This window comes from Martes martes (assembly GCF_963455335.1).
Source record: "Martes martes genome assembly, chromosome: 11".
NCBI classification, from domain to species: domain Eukaryota; kingdom Metazoa; phylum Chordata; class Mammalia; order Carnivora; family Mustelidae; genus Martes; species Martes martes.
This window is the reverse complement of record NC_137899.1, coordinates 86,023,661-86,046,917: the sequence shown is the minus strand read 5'-3', so window position 1 is coordinate 86,046,917 and position 23,257 is coordinate 86,023,661. Positions and strand designations below refer to the sequence as shown.

At 44.5% G+C, this 23,257-nt stretch overlaps 1 protein-coding gene across 1 annotated transcript in view; it reads right to left on the bottom strand.

Annotated features, from left to right (window-relative positions):
* Positions 1 to 23,257, bottom strand: part of NRF1 (nuclear respiratory factor 1) — a 144,770-nt gene that overhangs the window by 5,072 nt on the left and 116,441 nt on the right. The gene's annotated exons all lie outside the window — the stretch shown is intronic.

Genomic DNA, 23,257 nt, shown 5'->3' with positions numbered 1-23,257 from the left:
CTGTCACAAATAATAGGCAAGTTCCTCTGGCAGAACTATGGACTTATCCTAAAGGCACACAGTACAAAGTCCTGAAGATTTCAAATGCCCCAGTCTCTAGGACCCCAGAATTTCAAAGCCATTAAGAAACCTTAGCATTCATTCAGGTTAGTAAATCCCTTTCTTTTTCTTTAAACTCAAAAGTAAACAGATACAAAGTTTATATATATTTAAAAAAGTGAACATGGAGCAAGAGAGACTGAGTGGTCTTTGCCCCAAGTTGACTGAATTGTGGCAAAGCCACGCATCCAGGCTCTTGACCAGGGAGTCCTTCCACGCACCCAACCGCCCTGACCAGGGAACGACATGCCAGTGGGGACCCGGGAAGTGGAGGACTACCCTCTTTGGGCTCATTGCTGCCTCTCCCCTCAGGCCTCCAGGCAAGGTTTACGGAACTGGCCAAACTGGGAAGAGGCCAAAGGTGCCTCGGGAGCCACAGGTCCCAGCACAAGGATTTCCTTGTCCGACAGCAGTCAGACGAAAATCCCTGGAGGAACTGCTGGCTCCGGGACCCCATTTCCCTGTAAAAGATGAGACCCGACCCTGCTCATTCCTCTCCCGCCTGGGTATCACATACTCAAAACACATGGTCAGACACACTCCTCCCAGTGTTCCCCCAAGGCAGAAAGCAGCAATTACATCCCTCCAGTTGCTTAGGCCGAACACTTTGCAGTCATCTCTGACTTCACAGGCCAAGTATCAGCAAATCCTGCCAACTTCCCCTTCACATATAAACCTGGAATTCAGCCACTTCTTTTTGCTGCCTCCCTGGACAAAATCCTATCATCTCTTGTCAGGACTACATTTTTTTAAAAAATTATTTTATTTTTTTATTTTAGTGAGAGAGAGAGAGGGAGAGAGGCAGGCATGTTAGGCACGTGGGACAGAGGGGCAGAGGGAGAGGAGAAGATTAAGCAGACCCCATGCCCAGCACGGAGCCCCAGTACAGAGCCTGACATGGGGCTCGACCCCACAACCCTGAGATCATGACCTGAGGTGAAATCATGAGTCAGACGCTCAACCGACAGAACCACTCAGGTGCCCCGTGCCCCGCCAGGACTAATGTTTTATCTTCCTTCGTAATCTCCCAGCTTCAGCCCTTGTTCCACTGTAGCCAGAGGGATCTTCTCAAACCTCCACATGACACGATGGGTATCAGGACAGCCTCAGAGGAGGCTGGCTCTGATACAGCTCACACACTTCCTAGCCAGCCCCCTTCAAAGGCCTCCTTTCAAGTCAGATGACCTTCTCAGGGAGGACAGGCAGGGAGACCGACCTCGGAGGCAGCCAGCCTTCTACTCAGAGTGCTCCAAGGAGACCCCCACACAAGGTCCATTCTTCGAGGGACCTGCTCATCTCACCAGGGCCATCATTTCACACAAGGTGACCGTCTGCGTCTTACATTTCCCCCTTTCAGGAGAATCTCGATTTTAACAGAGACTTCATTTTGAAAAATAGGTAACACACAGAGGGCATAGTAAAAAAGGTACGAAAAGGGTAGAGAGTTGAAAAAAGTCAGTTTCCCTCCTAGATGTAACCGCTGTGGCCAGTTTCTTGGCTGGCCTGTAGTGCAGCTGAGACTATGCATTTGGAAACGTGTGTATGTGTGTCTGTGTATCTTCCCCATTTGAACAATGCATTGTTCAAATGATACACAGGTTCACTGATACACAGACACACATATACTCTTCTGCCCCTCGCTTTCTCAGGATCTTTACTTACAAGTATGAAGAGAGTGGCTTTATTTTTTTTTTTTTTTAGTGGCTGCCAAGTATTCCACTTGTATGAAGGTGCTTTAGGTTTTTTTCATGTCAGCTGGGTCATGTACTGCCGTTTTAACAAGGTTTGAGGACGCATGCAGCGCCCAACAGCGTGAGCCCCCCACCATCACGCTTACGAACTACAGAAGGATCTAGAGGTGCTTGATTTTGATTAACCAGCACTTGAACGACTCACACCTTGGCTTTCCAATCTTTTGCTGTTGTGCCAAATGTGCTGCATTTCTCAAAATGCAAGGATGAATACCAAAGAGGTGACTTCTTAAGAGGAGACTTAAATTTTAAAATTTCCTGGGTGCAGTAATGGGGGGACTCTGAACTGGTCTGCTCAGCCCAATTCCTTTCAAGATTCAAAATAATCTACCTCTAGTGGTGGGATTTAAGATTAAGGCATGGCAGGGGAATATACTTTTGGACAGATATTTGTCTTCAAGCCCCTTAAATCATATTACATGGGTGGCAGATAAGGCCATCACCTCATAAACCTGGTCTTGTCTTCTAATATAAGTGACTGTGTGCTCATGTTAAGGGGCTTGGCCTTGTCTTCTGCAGAACAGGAGGCCATGAGGTTTATAGTGGTCTGTCTCTGATGGTGGCACCAGGGGAGGCTTTGTGGTAGACCATGGGCGCCAATGAGAGTAACTCTAAAGGTCAGGGTCACAGCCTTGCACACTCTGAATTTATCATTGATGAGCTGATCTACTCTATTTCTGACCTCTCCCGAGGTAATGAGTTTCATCGCTTACCTACTGTATAATGGAACACACATACATGTGGATGTGTGGATGTGCATATATGCAATTTATTTACTTAGGGGAATTCATGTACTTTCCTCAAGACTAACTCTTTTAGGGGCGCCTAGGTGGCTCAGTCGTTAAGTGTCTGCCTTCGGCTCAGGTCATGATCCTGGGGTCCTGGGATTGAGCCCCATATTGAGCTCCCTGCTTGGAGGGACGCCTGCTTCTCCCTCTCCCACTCCCCCTGCTTGTGTTCCCGCTCTCACTATCAAATAAATAAATAAAATCTTAAAAAAAAAAAGATTAACTCTTTTAGCACTCTGTGATTTGATGAATACATCTGTATATCAGAGTTAGCTAAATCTTCTTGAAATATCGTTTGGCAATGGCCATCCCATCCTACCAAAAACCCCACAAAACAAAACAAAAAACCCCCAACTTTTGATGGCTGTCTAATACGGGAAAAGTAAAGTCCAAATAGCTACTGGTCTGAAGGATTACAGCAGCCTTTCCCACACTCTCTATCCTCTCTTCATTACAACCATGCCTGTCTCCTTAGTGTACCCTCACTGCCACATACCGGTCTCTGGACGACCCCTCTGCCTAGCAGCATGCCCTCTCAATGTGAGTCCCGTTCTTCCAACAACTTCCACATCAACCGTCATTTCCTGGAGTCACCCCGGATAGAACAGCCCACCAGGTTTTTTTCCTTCCTGGGATTTTACTCCCTCCACCATTTGGCACCAGCTGTGTGCTAACCCGTTTCTAAGTAGTTAGTGCTGTTCTCTGTATAATCCACTTGCTTAGATTCTGGAAGGACTGTGTCTTTAAATAGTGAGCAGCCTAAACATAGTAGATGCTTAATAATTAAATAGGACTATAGATCGTGTTCCTCGTCATTTTCAGAAACTTGGTCACATTCCTATCAGCCTTGGCCTCCACAGACTTGGGACTTTTCACTCTGCTCCCTGGTGCAGTGGGATTTTCACAAGACTCTCAAGGCAGTGTAGCCGAACACTGTAAGGTAGTTCAGGTGCATCGTGTGTGAGGGTAAAATAGGCTGTTTCATTTCCATGAAAGGCTTGCCGGTCAGAGACCACACGTGACTCTTGGCTCTGCCACTGAACGGCTTGCGAACCTCGCTTTCCTCAAATGTAGAGCGGTGGCTGCTAATCTCACAGGGCTGCAGGGGGCTAGATGCGCTGACTTAGGCAAAGTCTGGCACCGTGCCTGGCACACAGTAGGTGTACCATAAATGTCAGCTCCTTTTCAAAGATGACTTTGAATAAGAGGTTTGATGAAGTCTGGTGGGGTCATAGGCGTCTGACTGAAGCTCTCAGGAAAGAGAAATGAAAGCACTGATAGCAAAGATCTTCTTTCTGCAGCGATCTGTTCCTGCCAGGAAGCACATCATTCGCCAAAGGCCTTCAAAGATGTAAAGATTAGAGATAAAAGCCCTGAAATCAGGGCAGATGGACTGGCGGGCAGCTTCCTGTCTGAAATGCAGCGACGGGCAGAACTGGCACGCGGCCGCACGAGGCCATCTATGGACTAGCCACCAACTCACTGTGCGGGTAAATAAATAATCCAGGCACAACCACTGATCAATGGTCGGAATGTTACATATGCGGTCAGGGCCGGAGGATATGATGTCATCACTCTGATAAATTTCTCAGCCCCTCCAGATAATACCGACATAGGCGCAAGCGTAGCAGAGCACAGAGTTACCGGCCTGGCCACGGTCACCCAGAACCAGACTGCCCTGCCTCCACCCCACCCCGCGACAAGATAGAGCAGGAAAGACGGCCTCAGGAAGAATGGGCCTTTCATTTGCCCTCACAGTCTGGGAAACCTTTGGGAATTGTTGTTTGCTGAAACCAAATCTTTCAGCCCAAAGGCCTTCCAAGTTGGTCATGGAAATATCTTGAGCTGGGGGGAAAATATTGATGGTTGTGAGAGAAAAAGAGCTAAACAAAGAAATTTATCAAATAAGTACAACATTTGGTGAGAGAGAAAGAATTTTTAAAAAAGATATATTGACTTATTTTAGAGAGGGAGACAGTGTGTGCTGTGGGGAGGGCCCAGGGAGAGGGAGTCCCAAGCAGACTCCGCACCTGAGCTCGGAGCCCAACACAGGGCTCAATCCCATGACCCTGAGACCACAACCAAGAGTCTGATGCCCAACTGACTGTATCACCCAGGTGCCTGAAGAGAAAGAATTCTTAAACCCAAAGTAAAAATTTACAGGATGTGAAAGCTAGCTACGAGTATCAGCAAAAATGCTAGTTTAAATGGGGAACCAGAAGACCGTACCTGGAAAGGATAGGAATTAATAAGTAAGAAATAAAGCCATGAATTATATTACCTAAGTAAGTTCTGCAGTTTTTAAAGGGCCATCAAGCATTATCTTCAGGTTTTCAAGGGGTGACAAGAAGGAGTCCTTTAAAGACAGAAGTCCTTTGAAGTCTTATTTGCAGGCTTGAGAAAGAATTTACACCAGTGACTGATGTCTAAGGCAAGCCACTATTATATGAAGAAAAATCGGCATTAGGTATGTACTGGTAGAGAGATGGGAGAAAGTGAAAGGAAATCGGGGAAAGAAGCTACTTGAGTAGGTGAGTGGCAGATAAAGAGTTCAAGAATAACAAATGCAGACCAGATAGATGGGAGGAGGACGGTCGCAGGGCAAAAAGGGGAAGGTCATGAAAAGAATGTCAATATCAAATGAAAAGGTGATTCAGGGAACCTTCCTGATACTAAGACAAGGAGGAAACAGAGAAAAAGTATTTCTCTCCCAGTCTTTCTGTTTCTGTTATTTTAGCTGCTTCTGGGACATTTAATCTTTCTTTTCCGTATTTTCTAAGTCCATGGCTTTTGGGTGCATTTGAGGGATTTATGGATTAAAATATGTATTACACCTGGTGTACTGAGTATTCTCATGAAGCTGATAGCAGCCTTACAGGTATCTTGGTGTAAGAGGCACTTCTTGGCATGCAAGTTTTTCTCCCTTCTGGCTAGACAATGTCACCCCGCGCTTGGAAAAAACCACTTTCTGTGGTAACTTTCATAGCAGAAATTCTTTCCTTTGCCTGATTTTTCAGGCCACCAGGAAATTCCTCTTGCCCTCATCCCATAAGCGAAATGTTAAAAAAAATTCACTTTTACTTTATTAGTAAGTATATGTCAAAACACTTTGGAGGTACAATTTTACAGTTTCCTTTTGAAACTACTGGAGTGTCCAGGAACACTAATGAAGTCAGGGTTTTGTACTTTTGAACCACTGTGGGGTATCAACCTGCAGGCTGAGCTCCCAACGTGGGGCAGAACAAGCTGACGTCGTTCAAGGTGTGCTGCTCTGCCCAATGGGGGTTTAACCTGAAAATGGCAGGGGATGTAAGTGTTCAACTAAAGTTTGTGGGACATATGTATGCTCAGGAGGACATCTGACCTGACTATAAGGAGAAGGACAGGAGATGCCTAGTAAAATCCAGAAGAAATCCCTGGGAAGAAGGGGGACACTCAAGGTCCCCAGAGTCTGTGCACCAGTGGACAGGGTATGAGCAATATGTAAAGTGTCGATTTTTTTTTTTTAGGATTTTAAGTAATCTCTACACCCAGTATGGGGCTTGAAATAACCCCGATATCGAGTCACATGCTCCACTGACTGAGCCAGCCAGGTGCCCCAAAAGTGTTAATAATTTTAAGCAGAAAGAAGAAGAGGGTGGGGAGATGGGGGAATTGGGTGATGGGCATTAAGGAGGGCACCTGATATAATGAGCACTGGGTGTTCTTTTTTTTTTTTTTTTTTTTTAAAGCACTGGGTGTTCTGTACAACTGGACAGACCAACGAATTCTACCTCTATGTTAGTTAACTGAATTTAAATTTAATTTAACTTAAAAAAATAATAAAAAAAAATAAATAGAAAGCAGCGCCAAGAGGATAGAAACCTCAGGGGAAAGTCAGCATGCTGAGTTTGCCGAAATCTGGTGTAGAAATGAATGTAAGAGCCAATCAGGAGTTACCCAGAGTTAGGAATGGAGATTTATTTATTTTTCTGTTGTTATTTTCAGTTTTATTTTAATTAGGGAAAATTTCAAATAGGCACAAAAGGAGAGAGACTAGCCTCTCTCTCAAGAAACCCTCCCCCTGCCACCCTCACTTCTTTTAACCGAATAGGCATGGATTGAGCCAGAAAAGCTTCCAAAGATGGTCTACTATTTTCAACCCCTTACTCTACACTGTAGAGTACCATTCAGAAAACAAACTAACACTAAAATCTCTAAGAGCACATAAAGAGCAGAATTAATTGGCTTTTAGCAGTGAGACACCTAAAGACAGCAGAGTGGAAAGTAGAAATAAATAGTTATGGGGTCTGATAGTCACAGAAAGAAATCTATCTCAATAAACTTCATTTTGTTCAACTGTTTATCCTGCCTTTCCTATCTGGACTATATTTAGCATAAACAAATTGATACTGGAGACAAGTTCTTTACAAAAGAATTTTAGCTTCTGCCAGAAAGGCAGAAGGAATGACAACACTGGAGGAATCTCCATGTGTTATCTCTGCACAAAACCAACGGCAAAGACCATTCGGTGGCTGCAGGATGGAGTAGAGAGCGGAGGGCTCTGCCATCTGTGTCGGACGCCGCACCTCTGGAACCCTATCCTATGGCCGCTACCTTCTTTCCCCAGAGAAGAGCCCCCGTGAAGTCTGGCCAGCCACAAAGAGTCTGACAACAGAGAACTAACTTTCTTTTTTTCTTTTCCTTTTTTTTTTTTTTTTAAAGATATTATTTATTTGTGAGAGAGAGACAGAGAGCACAAGCAGAGGGGAGTGGCAGGCAGAGGGAGAACCAGGCTCTTTGCTGAGCAAGGAGCCCGATGTGGACTCCATCCCAGGACTCCAGCATCATGACCTGAGCCAAAGGCAGATGCCTAACCGACTGAGCCACCCAGACGCCCCAACACAAAACCTTCAAGAAGCACAGAGCCAGATGGTTCCCTGGAACGTGGTGTGGAAGGGTGGCCACAGGACACTGCCTCCCTGTACACCCTGGTGCCCAGGGTACACGGCCATCCCGACAACCTCCCATGGAGGGTTTTACAAACCCTTCAGTAACCATGCCAGCACACAAGGAGATTGTACAGTCAGCTCTCACTTGAGCCAAAGGGAGGATCCGCCATTTCTCTGATACCTCCCCTCTAAACTGGAATTTATGATGTGCTTTTCTTGTAGCAGACTTACTTTCCTAATAATGTCTTCCTTAAGCTAATATGCAAACTAATTTATATTCCTTAAGTCCCCAGCAGCTGGGTGGAGGGTGGAGGAGATGGTCCAGGCTTACACTGGACTGTAGAGAGAAACCCTCTAAGGCTTTAAAATGTGTCATGACTAATCTGCATGACAGATAATCTGGACGTGGCAATTGAGAGTTGACTATATTTACATTTATAAAACGGACAACTCCGTCTCATGGGGCTGCTATGAGGATAAGGAGTGTTATATTTCCATGATTTAAGTTCTGGAGAAAAAGAACAAGGTCTAAATTTGAGGTAGTTTTATTATTTCACATAGGTTTCCTCTCGGGAGTCAAAGCTACCACACAGTGGCTACCAGACGCAGACAAATGGAGGAAGCAAGATTCAAGATCCTGCCCTTGGTCCCGAGAGTTGCTCAAAATGGAAGGTACCACCAGCTCAGGGGTCCATCCCCGAGTGCTGTCTGCACTCCACGTTGTACACGGAATGAAGAATCCGTGTATACACCCTTGGCCCTTGAGCATTCACATGTCCTCTAGTTAGTCAGAAACCTCTCCCAACAGCAGGGCCGTGAAAGCTTAAGGAGGGAAGACCAGGGAGCAGACCAGCTGAAAGCAGATCTTCCTAAAATTCAAGTCCTTTCTCATGGTTATAATTCATTACTATTATTTTGGGTGTAAGTGAGGACATGAGATTCTTGGAGGAAAACAATTTTTTTAAGGTGGGAAGACAAAGATCACAATCTAAGTAACATGGCTGGAAGGAGCTGTTCCAAAAACATCCAGGCAAATTCCAAATTCCATTTCTCCCTTCCAACAAAGCTGAAATAGAAACTCCAAGCCTGGCTAAAGCAGTCCAGGAACCATTTCAAAAGACTAATCTCTGACACCGTGCTATCCAGCAGAACTCGCTGTGAAGACGGCCATGTTCTATTTGTGCGCTGGTCAGCATGGTGGCTGCAGAGCCCATGAAATGTGGCCGGCGGACCGAGGAGCTCAATCTTTCCTTCGGCTTTAACTACACAGCGCAGCTCTCAAACCTTTCCCGAGCTTCCCATGAGCCACCTCCACAGGGCAAACATGCCTCAGCCGTGCACATGCTGCAGAACACGGTTAAGAGTTGCCTTTGTGAACTGGAAACTCAATCTGAAACTGGACGCTTTGCCGTCACCTAAAATATGTTTTCCTCACATTTCCCTTATTTATATCATGGGGGTCTTTTCCCCTTTGCTGCTCTACCCCATCAACTTATTTTAACCACCCCCCCCCCCAAGGACCCCAGGTAAGGAACTGCACTGGAGAACAATGCAGCAGCCTCTGCAGTATAGGACTGCGAGCAGGACGGAGAGGCCGGGCCGGGCAAAACCCGCAGAGCTGCCGGACGCCGGCTTCGGGAGCCGATCTGATAGCACGGTTGGTCTCACTCAGAGCAGTGTCTCGGTTTCCAGATTTAGACCCCATCAGTGATTTTCAGATCCAATTGCCAGCTTTAGAACGGAAAAGATGTGTTTATCAATTTCACTCTGAAAACCCCACTTAGCCTTGGAAAATCTCTAAATTGGGGCCTTTCTAATAATGAAGATTTGGTGTAATTATAATGTCACAGGCAATTGTGCTGACAAAGCAAAACCAATATGTCTCCTTGCTGGGTCTTTGCTCTCAGTCTGACCAACAGGAGGAGAAAAGAGGCTTTGTCAGGAGCAGATGTGCAGTGGGAGGCCCCAGGAAAGCAGATCTGTTGAATGGAGCAGGTGCCACTTAGACATTCACTTTGCTGACTCCAACCACAACCTCCCCTTCATTTGATATCCTGCTCTTGGCAGGAGGATGGGGAGAGAGCATCATACAAAAAGGAAGCATGTTTATCCTGTTCAGATTACGGCTCTGCCGGGCTGCTGCTGCTGCTGCTGCTGGGTTCTGCACATTTGCTCTTTATTAAGCAAATGGTAGAGCTGGGAAGTGAATCCCTGGCTTTACACAGGTAACCTGAGAGCCAGAGGGCCCCAAACCAGACTGGCTGCGACGTACAAGCTATCAGAGTTAATAACAGTGCGCTGACATTCCTTCAAAATCCGAATGGAAGCATAAATAAAAAGAGGAAAGTCCACTGTCCCCAAGAACCTTAAAGACTTCACTCTGTAAGAGCTTTTCCTGTCGTGATATGCTGGGTTCTTGTGTGAACAGTGATCAATCCCCTTTTTACATGCTCAGTTAAAACCTACTTTTTCATCCACATATTAAATAGAAATGACTCCAATTAAAGCTGACCAGTTATGGCTCTGGATTTGGTTTGCCCCCAAAAAAATAAAAATAAAAAATTCCCTTTACAGATTATTACCTGCAATGACAGGCACCAAGATTCTGCTGGAATCATCTAAGACCAGAATCTGTCTTTCGAATACAAAGACTCAGAAAGATGTGGGGACCTAAAGGGAAGGAGAATGAGATAAGGACACATGTAACTTGGCCCTCAAGACACTGGGGACGGAGAGGAGACTGGTCTGTCTGTCTGCCAGGTGGCAGACACCTTCCTGGGAATCTCTGCCCTGAAGCTCTGGTCTGAGTTTTTTGCCCAGAATGTCCCTGGCTCCCCAAATTCCCCCAGCCGAGGGTACCGGAGACAGTCCGACTCAGGAGTTGTGAAGGTATGCCAGCCTGGCTTGACAAGGTGTGCTAATTTCCTCTGGGGCCCTGGGGAGCCAAGTCTGGAGGCACTCAGCTTTTAATATGGAAAGTACCTAAAAGCTACCTCGGAAGGACACAGCCACGGCGCAGATGAATACTAAGAATAGAGACCAGTGTGTAGTGGCCTGTCATTTCACTGTACAGGCTCTTCCTTTCTGTGATCCTTAATTCTTCAAGCAGCAGAGCCTAGATTAGCCATTTTTGGCGTACTGATGATGAATGCCTGAGGCCACCCTTGTTTATAATGGTCTAGGGGAGACGATACGCCCCGTCTGGATGAGCAGACTCGGCAAGGAGAAAGAACAATCTAACCATCACACTGACACTTTCAAGAGACAGTCCTGGTCCTTCTGGAGGTATCCACTGGTCAGTGTTATTCCTGGAGACAAAGGCGTCCAAGAACCCTGACGATGAGAAGCCTCTCTGGCTGCGGGGGCTCTGTCTGATGAGTAACAGGAAAGACCTGGTCACTGCGGAGAACTGGACCTCAGTTTTGTTTCTCTAGCACGCCTGAGGGACACAGTGTGCTTTATCAGGAACAGAGGCCTTCCGAGGCAGGGATTTTCAGAGACTGGGTCTCACGCTGCTCCCTCCAAATGGAGGCCTCCTGGACCAGATCCTAAGACTGTGTCCCAGAGGAGCTAAAAGTCAACCCTCTGAAGATTAGTCTCTTTCCCGTTCAGTCTGAGTGTTTAACAGCAGCTGCAGCAGTAACAGTAGTGAAGTCACCGCATGCTTACACTGTTCCAGCCGCTAAGGGAGGGGCACTAAATACTCTCTGTGGCCCCTAAAGTTACCGTGATCAACATATTTCCCTGGATGGGCCAGACAGGGAGTCAGAAAAGCTGCCATTTCCCTCTGACAGCTATTCTAGAAGGGATTTTGGATTTTAGGCGGTAACTGTGAAGGGAGTCGGGAAGGAGGACAAGCTTCAGTGCTAGAAAAGGGCTGGGAAGGGACCCATCTGGGGCAGAAAACTGTAACTATAAACCACTCTGGATATTCTCGAACTGAGAGCCCAGTGTACACCTCTCTGTTCCTATTTCAGAAGCAGCCATGTTTTCGTTGTGAAATCCGGAATTCATCCAATAGTCATGGCTTCTTCCAGGCTCGTGACCCACCGGGCTCTGGATATTTGATCCTTTTGGGGGTCACTATAAATCATTAAAGTGCCTCGCCTCTAGATGCCTAGAGCCAAGAGGAGAAATGTGCATTTGTAAGGCATCTGGGTGGAAACACGTGCGGCCTGGGTAATACATATAAAGAGACGAGGAAGTGGATCTACGTGTCTCCACTGCCCCTCGTCTCAGGTCTCCCTGCTTAGGACTCTGCGGTGCACAGAAACAGGCCAGTTCTTCTTGCAACCCTGTTCCCAGCTGTTTACTGGTTGTGGATTACTGCTGTCACATGGTAGTGTTTTGTTTTTGTTTTCAGCAAAGCCAGGCTGTGTATGAGCGGAGAAGGTCAGTGCTCTCACAGCAAGGCTCGTGAGGTACTGGCGTTGTCCTTCCCTGTGCAGAGGGGGCCCTACTTGCCGGAGGAGCACAGTATTTTTGCTACAGCCTTTAGATCAATGCTAGCCAATATAACTTTCTGCAATGATGGAAATGTTCTGTATCTGTGCAGTTCATTACAGTAGCTACTAGCTACACGTGGCTATTTACATTTAAAAAAATTTTTTTTAAAGATCTTATTTACTTATTTGAGAGAGAGCACACGCATGTGTGAGAACGAGTGCGGGGCGGGGGGCAGAGGGAGAGGCTCAGGGAGTAGCAGACTCCTCACTGAGCAGGGAGCCAGACTGGGGCTCTATCCCAGGACCCTAGGATCATGACTTGAGCTGAAGGCAGCCACTTAACCAACTGAGCCACCCAGGTGCCCCATACTTATTTACATTTAAATCTGAATAAATTAGAATAAAAAATCAGTATCTAAAGCCACACATGGCTGTTGACAGCTTGAACAATGCGGCTGTGACCGAAGAACTAAATTATTATTTTAGTGAACTCACATTTAAATTCAAACAGCCACAAATCGTAGCTACTGTATTAGACAGCACACCTTTAGATCTCGGGTTTTGATGCCATTTATTTATTTGCCTCTGCTAAGATTTATCATGACACTGAGGTGAGTAAAATCAGGTCATAACCATGCCTTAATACAATCCTGCAAAACAGTGACCCACACAAAGAACAGTTGAATCAGATGAACAATAAAGACAATGGTTTCCCCTTGTTTTGTATCTCCTTGACTTCCTTGGTTGGGTGGGTTGGCAAGAAAGAGTGGAGAGGAGGGAAGGGGCCCACATCAGGCAGTAGAGAGAACTGCAGAACTGGGTTTGGTTTCCAGTTTCACCATTAGTTCCTGAGTGGCGCTGGCCGAGTCCCGGCTTCAGCTGCCTCCACAAAAATAGTGCTCCCAGCTCTGTTCTACCCACCTTACTGGGTGCAGGTAGAGTAATGCAGAGGGTGCTTGCTTAGTCCCTGGTAAGGGGGTTATGGTGATGGTGGTGGTTGTAGCAGTAAAAACAGAAAAGGAAAGAAAGGAGAAAGAAAAGAAAATGATGGAGGTCCTAAATGATGGTCAATGCGTAGAGTCAAAAAGCAAAAAGAGAGTAAAAGTGAAAGTTATTTTCCTGGTGTGACATCTACCAACATGTTTCCAGAATGAAAACTATCCATTTCAAGAAAAGAGCTAGCTGACTTCAATAGGGAAGCGCTGTCTGCAAAGAAAGCGTGTGGTCCAGAGGACATCTGGAACATCCGGGACCCAGGTGCTGGCACCTTTTTGGAGGAGCAACACTGACATGTTTCCTAGATTAAATTAATACTGACATTTCCACTGAGTCTTTTTTTTTTTTTTAAGATTTTATTTATTTATTTGACAGAGATCACAAGCAGGCAGAGAGTCAGGCAGAGACAGAGGAAGAAGCAGGCTCCCCACCGAGCAGAGAGCCCGATGCGGGGCTCGATCCCAGGATCCTGGGATCATGACCTGAGCCGAAGGTAGAGGCTTTAACCCACTGAGCCACCCAGGCGCCCCTCCACTGAGTCTTCTGGGAACAAGTCCATATACTAAATGTGTCCAGAGAATGAGGAGCACAGAAAAAGGGAGAACGAGAGATGTATTTTATAGTTTATCAAGATGAGGACTGGCATTTTTCTCTCTTATTATCAAAGAAGAGCTGGATCAGAACGACATCCAGAGAGTAATAACGGAGGACAGTGGGGGTGAGAATAAGGAAAAAAGTGACAAAAGTCCCCCTTTCATGATGGAGACTGAAAGCCAATGCAGCCATGAGATCTGAAGAGTGATTACGGCCTTGGGAGGACCCTGTTGTATCAACTACAGCAAACTAGGCACCGGGAGAAAGCAGCAGCCCTCGCCCCAGGCTGGTGATGGGACCAAATCCAGGAGTTCCTTCAACTTCCTTCCCTCAAGGCTATACCGAAAGAGCTTCTGATGTCACATTTTTGCAGTCTTTACCTCTGGCACAGAAATCCTTCAACTGCATAAGGTGAGCATATGGATTTACCCTGGAAACAGGGAAACACACCCTACTCTGCATTCTGAAGCACAACTGGGCATATTCTGGGGAAGGATGAAATTCGGGGAGTTGAAACTGATGTGGGCAGTTCATAAAATTGTTTTATGTTTACCGCGTATCTATGTGCCAAGCACTATGCTAAGCACTCTACAGGAATCACTCTCTCTGTTCAACGCTCCCATCAACCTCATGAGCACAGAACGACCATTAGCCTAATTTTAGGGTTCAGGCTTGGAGAGGTTAATTTGCTTGCTCAAGATCACAGAGCTTGTTAATGTTCTTTTAGAGTAAGCTTTTAGAGTAAGCAGCGAGGCAGCAGACCCTCCCATCTCCCTCGCCCTTTTTACTCTCAGCATTAGACCAGATAGCCACAAAGGTAAATGACCCCAGCCACCACTTCTATAGCAGAGGCTCTTAATACTTTGGCGGGTGGGGGGAGGGACACAAGGGGAGAGGGGTAAGAGGGAAAGAGAAGGGGTTCTCTAATTTATTTGCATTCTGATCAGAGCTATGGATCCCAGACAAGTACAAAAAATTTATACAGAATCTCTTAGGATCCAAGCCTCCAGGTTAAGGATGCCCTAATGTTCTTATGATGCATATAAAGTAGGTTTCCACAGAGAATTAAAGCACACGCATGCTACCTCCTTTGGATCCAGCTACATTCACCTCTTTATGATCAGTACAGAACAGACCTTTCTGCCATCCTGTCTCACTTGGGAGGCCTTGCAGAATAGGAATGTGTGTTCCGATTTCTCATGCAAAAACTCCACCCAGGAATCCTGCTCTTATCTGAACTTCATGTTTCTGTCCTCATCTATCTATCCTCCCTTTTGCTAAAAAGATCAAAAATTTTTTTTAAAAAAAGGTATTCCAATGAGCATAGTTGAGATTAAATTAAACTGGAGAAACATACATATTTTTAAAAGTTTTTTTTGGGGGGGCGCGCCTGGGTGGCTCAGTGGGTTAAGCCTCTGCGTTCAGCTCAGGTCATGATTCCAGGGTCCTGGGATAGAGCCCCACATCAGGCTCTCTGCTCAGAAGGAAGCCTGCTTCCCCCTCTCTCTCTCTGCCTGTCTCTCTGCCTACTTGTGATCTCTCTCTCTCTGTGTCAAATAAATAAATAAAATCTTTAAAAAAATAATTTTTTTTAAATTGGAGATTTTATTTATTTTTTTGAGAGAGAGAGAGACAGACAGACAGACATAGCATAGCAAGAGAGAGCACCAGGGCGCCTGAAGTGGGGCTCCATCCCAGGACCCTGGGATCATGACCTGAGCCGAAGGCAGATGCTGAACTGACTGAGCCACCCAGGCGCCCCTTTAAAAGTTTTTTTTTCCCCCCTTTAAAAGTTTTTAATAGGCAAAGAAAAGTAGCCAGGTGGAAAGCTGAAGACATGTTCAGTGTGAAGAAAAGAAGACAGAATTTTTTTTCTAAAGGAATTAAAAATTGATTTCCCTTGATTTGGCAGTTGAAATGGGTAGTACAATGCACACTGGGTTTACAGTGCAGCAAGACGGAGAAGGGTCTTTCAGTTGTAGGAAATTAATGCTGATTGGTTTTAAGGGGGACCCTCAGGTAGCAGGGCTGTTGCCAGTGCCAGGTCAGAACAAAGAGGGGCATATTTCATGGCAAAGAATGAGAAGGGCTGCTCTTTCTGCAGGTATAATGTTAATGCCTTGTAATCAGTTTTCATTTTCAAACAGATCCAGCCCTCTAGCCCATGTCTCTCCATTCAAGGCGTGAGGAAGGTAGCTGGCTCCAGGTCCTAGCCAAGACAGCACAGGCAATGTGGATGGTGTCTGGGTGTCAAACAGTGGAGAAAGATGCATTTTCCAAACTCTCTGGCATGGCCCAATTAAGGGTTGGAGGAAGAGCCAAAGGGAAGGCACAATGTGGAGCAGAGGAAACAAATTAGCCACGGACTAGGTCTGGGCAGAAATGTATTTTCCCCAGAGCCCTTTCTACCACCCTGTTTTCTAGTTCCTAGAGACAGGTAGCAATGCTCAAAGAGCTCTGGCATAAACTGAATGGTGGCAGGAATGCATGGACAGAAGCTTCTAGGGGGTAAGGAAACAACTCATAAGCTGGGTTTACTTCCTTGGGAACATCACCTATTCCTCACCCCAAACAATGTCCCTTGTTCTAAACACTGACACCCTCCCCTCAATCAAATGAAAATAAGAAGACATGTTCATTAATTGCAAAGTGATCTGCTCACTAAAAATACTAAAATGTGATAGCTGATCACTGAATGGTTCTATAATTTCCACCACTGGAGAACCACAGACCTATAGGCTCCCCTAGGCTAGCAAAGGGATGTGTGCGTGTGCACTCATGCAGGCAGAGGGCAGGCTGATGGACTTGACATCAGAAATCACCACAGGCTCCCTACAGACATCAGGGATAACTGTGGCAGACGGGCACCGTGGCTAAGCTAGACAAAAGCAAGTGGCTTCTACCAGGGATGGGGAGAAAGGCCTGACATTCCCAAACTTATTTGTTCAACACTGGGAAACAGTGATCACTCTGTATTTGTGGAGTCACATCAAAAGGAGACAGCATCGCTGAGTGGCGTGGAGGCAAACTGGCTGAATTCAAATTCCACTTCCGCCACACTCTGTGTGAACCTGGCCAAGTTACTGAAACTTTCTGTGTCTCATCTTCTCCATACGTTATATGAGCAAAATAATGTTTACCTCATAGGATTATTCTGAGTTTTAAATAAGTTCATGCATGTACAACATTCAGTAGAGTGCTTGCACATAGCAAGCATTATATAAATGTTTATTAAATAAATAAAGTTAATAAGACAATGGAATTGAGAGACAGAATGCAAGGTCAATAGTGGGAAAGAAAGCAGATTCCTAGTCTGGAGTACTCCGTAAGGGGAGTGTGCCCCACCCTCATTTTAGTACAAAAAATGAAATTGAAGAAGTTGGGGGAAAAGGAGAAATTAAAATTTCAAAGTGTAAGAACTGAGCCTCCCCAAAATTCTGCATGAACAGAATGGACAGCACGATTTCTTAATCTAGAAAGACGCACCTGGTTTGGTCTAACTACAGGGACAGTGTCTCCTCCAGCAACAATTAGTGTCTCATTCAATTCACTGGGGCAGTATTAAGAGCACTTGCTTCCCACTCCTGGTCCATCTCTGTGATAATGAATAGTCCCCACTTCCCCTGCCCTAGGGAAAGATGGGGCAGAAGGAGAGGAGAACACTTAAATTAGTTAAATGAAAATAAGACTTTAACACTATGTTAATTATACTGGAAGTAAAATTAAGAATAAAAAGAGGCTTTAATTCTTCTGGATTAACTTTAAAATTACCGTAAAGGTCACTCGCCCCCCCCCCAAAAACAAATGTTTTTTGGAATTTTTATTGAATTTTTTCCAAATATGGAGAAAGGCCTTTCACTAACTGCTAATAACACCACAATAATAAAATATTACAAATAGCTGAGTGGAAAAAGAAGATCCACACAAAAGACTCTACATGGTCTATTTAAGAATTCTACATAAAATTACTAAAAACATTTTTCACAGAACTAGAACAAATAATCCTAAAATGTGTATGGAACCACAAAAGACCTCAAACAGCCAAAACAATCTTGAAAGAGAAAAACAAAGCTGGAGGTATCCCAATTCCAGGTTTCAAGTTGCACTACAAAGCTACAGTAATCAAAACAATATGGTACGGGCACAAAAACAGACACAAAGATCAGCAGAACAGGATAGAAAGTCCAGAAACAGACCCACGATTATACAGTCAATTAATATGCAACAAAAGATGCGAGACTATACAATGGGCAAAACATAGTCTCTTCAAAAAATGGTGTTGGGAAAACTATACAGCTACATGCAAAAACAAACAAACAAACAAAAAACCAAAGGAGAATCCAGACCACTTTTTTTTTTATCATACACAAAAATAAAGTCAAGATGAATTAAAGACCTACATGTGAGACCTGAAACCATAAAAATCCTAGAAGCGGGCATAGGCAGTAATTTTTCTGACATGAGCCGTAGCAACATTTTTCTAGATATGTCTCCTGAGGCAAGGGAAACAAAAGCAAAAATAAACTCCTGGGACTACATAAAAATAAAACGCTTCTGCACAGGGAAGGAGGCAATCAACAAAACTAAAAGACAACCTACTGAATGGGAGAAGATACTTGCAAATGACGTATCTGATAAAGGGTTAGTATCTAAAATATATAAAAAACTTACAAAATTGAACACCCTAAAAACAAATAATCCAGTTAAAAATGGGAGAAGACATGAACTGACATTTCTCCAAAGACATCCAGATGGCCAAAAGACATATGAAAAGATGCTCAACATCACTCATCACCAGGGAAATGCAAATCAAAACCACACTGAGATATCACCTCACCCTGGTTAGAATGGCTAAAATCAAAAACACAAGAAACAACAAACATTGGTGAGGATGTGGAGAAAAAGGAACTCTCTTGCCCTGTTGGTGGGAATGCAAACTGGTGCAGCCACTGTGGAAAACAGTATGGAGGTTCCTCAAAAAGTCAAAAATAGGACTACCCTACAACCCAGCAATTTAACTACTGGTTATTTATGCAAAGAATACAGAAATACTAATTCAAAGGGATACATGCACCCTGAGGTTTATAGCAGCACTATTTACAACAGCCAAATTATGGAAGCAGCCCAAGTATCCATCCGTAGATGAATGGATAATACACAATGGAATATTATTCAGCCACAAAAAAGAATGAAATCTTGCCATTTGCAAGATAGAGAGTAATAAGTCAGAAAGACAAATAAGTGAAATAAGTCAGAAAGACAAATACTATATAATTTCACTCATATGTGGAATTTAAGAAACAAAGGAAATGAATAAAGGAAAATAAAGGCAAGATGCCTGGCTGGCTCAGTTGGTAGAGTTTGTGACTCCTGATCTCAGGGTTGTGAGTTTGAGCCCCATGTTAGGTGTGGAGCATAAAGAATAAATAAATTAAAAAAGCAAACAAATAGACAAACAAAGGCGGGGTAGGGAGAGGAGAGACAAATCAAGAAACAAGACTCTTAACTATGGAGAGCAAACTGATGGGTACCAGAGGGGAGGTGGGTGGCGGGATTGAGGAAGGTGAAGGGGATTAAGAGCACACTTATCAGGATGCGCACTGAGTAATGTACAGAATTGCTGAATCACTGTATTGTACACCCGAGACTAACAGAACACTGTATGTTAACTATACTGGAATTAAAATAAAAAACTGAAAAAAAGAAAAAGAATTCTACATATGTTAAAAATGACATCTCAAATCCATTTAGAAAGGATGGATTTCAACCTTTTTGTGGAATAAATGGCACTGGACTAGATTATGCAGGGGGAAAGAATCCATTCAGATTCTGACTTAATATCATATTCCAAAACAAATTCCAGATATTTTTACAGTATTTTTTTACCCCCCCCCCTTTTTTTTTAAAGATTTTATTTATTTATTTGACATACAGAGATCACAAGTAGGCAGACAGGCAGGCAGAGAGAGAGAGGAGGTAGCAGGCTCCCCGCAAAGCAGAGAGGCCAACGCGGGGCTCGATCCCAGGACCCTGGGACCATGACCCGAGCCGAAGGCAGAGGCTCCAACCCACTGAGCCACCCAGGCGCCCCTACCCCCCCCTTTTTTTTAAAGATTTATTTATTTGTCAGAGAGAGCGAGCGAGCACAAGCAGGGAGAGTGGCAGGCAGAGGGAGAAGCAGGCTCCCTGCTAAGCAGGGAGCCCAATGCACGACTCCATCCCAGGACCCTAAGATCATGACCTGAGCCGAAGGCAGAAGCGTAACTGACCGAGCCACCCAGGCGTCCCTATTTTACAGTATTTAAAATAAAACATGAGACCACAGAAGAACTGCCATATAGATATTTATCTGATTTGGGGCCTACATAAATATAAAGGCAAAAGACAATAATTATGGAAATAAAAATGAAGTAACAAAAGTAAAATACAAATAAACTGAAGAAAAAAAACCCCTATTTCCAACATATATAATTAAGGAGGTTATAGCTTTAAAACAGGATACTTTCTTAGCAGCTCTGGTAAGAGGCTTAATGGGACAACAGTTGAAGTAGATGATTCCCATTATCTTTATTGATTAACTATGAACTATCTGTTTAGTCCCTCCCACCCCCAGCCCCATCTAGCTTTTGGGAATAAAAGACAGCTGCATGAATATGCAATAAGATCTCAGACATAACAGCACCTCGAAGAGGTGGCCAAGGGTCAATACAGTTCCAATTTTTTTTTTTTTAAAGATTTTACTTATTTATTGGACAGAGAGAGAGGGAGCACAAGCGGTGGGAGTGGGAGAAGGAGAAGTGGGCTTCCTTCAGAGCGGGGAGTCTGATGTGGGACTCGATCCCATGCCCTTGGGATGATGGCCTGAGCCAAAGGCAGACGCCTAACAACTGAGCCACCCAGGCGCTCTATAGTTCCTATTTTTAATTATTCTTGCTGTAATAAGAAGGAAGAAAAATGATATGTAGATCTGGCTGCCCGAAGATTGCTAACCACGGGTGTCGAGGTCAGGTGAGGGGTGACTCAGGGTCACAGGGCCTACCTTATAGACTGCATAACCTTTTATATTAAGGTGTTGGGGTGGGGAATGGGGAGGCAAGGAACGACTGTGAGAAAAGAAAAGAAAAGAAAAGAAAGGAACAGACAAGAAAAGACGTAAAGGAAGGCACTCCTGGAGAGGCCTTCCCTAGTCTTAGGCAATTCTACCTGCACTTCAATAAAAAGAAAGGCACCTGTGAAAACTTTCAATTGAACCAAACCATGAAATTCCATCCTAAGAGACCAAAGACCCATTTAGTGCTATCAAAAATGGGAGAGCATACGTGAAATAAAATAAAACCAGTGCTTGAGTGTTGGTGGGAGCAGAGTCCAGACAAAAGGAGACATGTTCAGGGAGCAAGGTCTCTGTCAATTCTGCCTTGGTGACCCAACAATCAAACTTCTGGTGTGCATGCATGGGTCGTTATCTTCCACTTGAAAAACTGTCCTCTCTCTCCCATTACCATACTCTCTCAAGCTCCACACACAATGGTTCTCCATCCCAGAAGACGCAGAAACTTCTCTCCTTCAGGCCTAAACAATATCCAGACTGCTCTCAGAAAAGTTGTCTGCTAATAGGATTTTTATTTAAATCATACTCTGGAATCTGGGGTGTATTTCTTTTTCCCCAGTAGTGGCATTTCCAAATAGCACCTTGTTCCTCTACCATCTGGTTCTTCCTGGTAATACTCTTCCTGTTAATAAACTTGGTCTACTGGCAGACACCATAAGGTTGTCATCACAGAAGTGACAAACTCTGGCAATAGGACACACTCTGAAAGAATGATGAAAAGAGAATTCCGTAAAAGTCTACCCAGATACCAAAGCAGCTATTTACATGGGAGAGCTCTCGTTCCAGCCCCATAGTAAACTCTACAGCACTCTGGGCAAAAATGTCAGAAGACAGAAGGAGCATCAGAATTATCTGGATCACATCCAATATTAGATTCATTCTCTGGACTCCCAAAGGGAGAGATGAAATGACTGACCTTGGCCTAAAACTTCTGGGGTAAGACGCAACTCAACCGCCAGGTCTGATAGAGAAACGCTGCCCCAAAAAAGTGCTAACTCCAACTCTCACATCTTAGTTAGGCACATGTTGGCAGTCACACACTGGGGACGGCCTTCTTTGGGAACCGCTGGCTTTTAGGATGCAGACCAGAATTTTCTCTTACTGCCAACACAATCAACTACATGAAATCAACACAACTGATTACATACCCCAAGGCTACGGAGAAGAGGAACCTTCTGGGAATCAGTGATAGTGGGTGTGGTTCAGCTTTACTGTACGGCAGAATGGGTCCACTGGGCCAGAGACCCCCAGGGTCCTTATACTTACCTATAAATTCAGTCTGAGAAGGTGAGACTGAGGAGGAGCCAGAACTATAAAGCTGTCTATTTTCCTAAACCCTGACAAGTCAAGACCATTAGAAGGGATAACAGTCTTCTATCAAACCCACACAGAGAAGTATCTGTAGCTTTCCACAGGGAAAAACAGTAATCTGCACTTCAGAAGAGCATCACAGAGCCAGATACCCTAGCTGTTCAAGGTAGATCAGGACTCAGAAGAGGAACACCATAAAGTAAGGAAGTAGGGGTAGGATTCTAGCTAAAGAGGGAGGTTTTCGTTCAATCTACCTATGGTCCATTTTATCCCAAACACAAATGGCTGTAAGATGCCCTTTAACCTGCAGTGTTCTGGCTAAGATCAAGTCTATGTCTGTCAGGGTTAGTTCATGGAAGACCCCAAACCTACAGAAAAAGCAGGCTTTTGCTGCAGTGTTTGATTTCTTGGCTTATTTGTGTGTTTGTTTTTCAGAAGATGATTCTCAGGAGCCACAGGGGCTCTTTACATTTCCTGTGTTATTCTCTGGGTGAGAGACACAAGTACTTTCCTCTTCTCACTTCCAAAGGAGGACACAGCTTTGGGTCTTTCTTCAAAGACTTTTCCAAGTAACTTTGTTCACTTATAATGGATCTATCCTTTAAAAAGCGCCAGGAACTTTTCTCTCAGCCACTGATATAATTAAGTAACTTCGTCTAAATAAGACCGTTATTATTTATCCTCTTTTCAAGACTAAAAAGAAATCTCCAAAAACCATGGAGTACTTAACTTGTCCTACTTAACCTAATGATACATATAATTAATATTTTATTTATTTATTTATTTATTTATTTATTTATTTATAAAATGTGTATTTTAAAAGTTTAATGAACAGTCCCAGAGTGTCACAGAACAGGACTGGTCCTTCTCTTTGACCCAGACTTCTGCGGCACTTCCCCGGGCAGCCCAGGTCTGGGTAATTGACTTCCAGAGCCTGCTGAAATAGATCCAAAGAGCTGGACTGAAGCTGTAAATTTTTGCTACCATATTTCTATGAACTTTATCCCTTTTGTTTATTCAGGCAATCACCAATACCCAGGAAGTCAAAATCCTGGGGAAGAAGGGCAGTGTGGTGGCATGTTATTGGCTAAATCGAGAGGTCCCTGGCGAGGTCCCATTTAACAAGAGGCAGACTCCAGGGCACAAACGAGAAAAGCACCTTCATCACAGCCTGAGGGTTGACCCTGTGTGAGATGCTGGTGCCTTTCTTGAGATAGAACATTCTAACTTACCA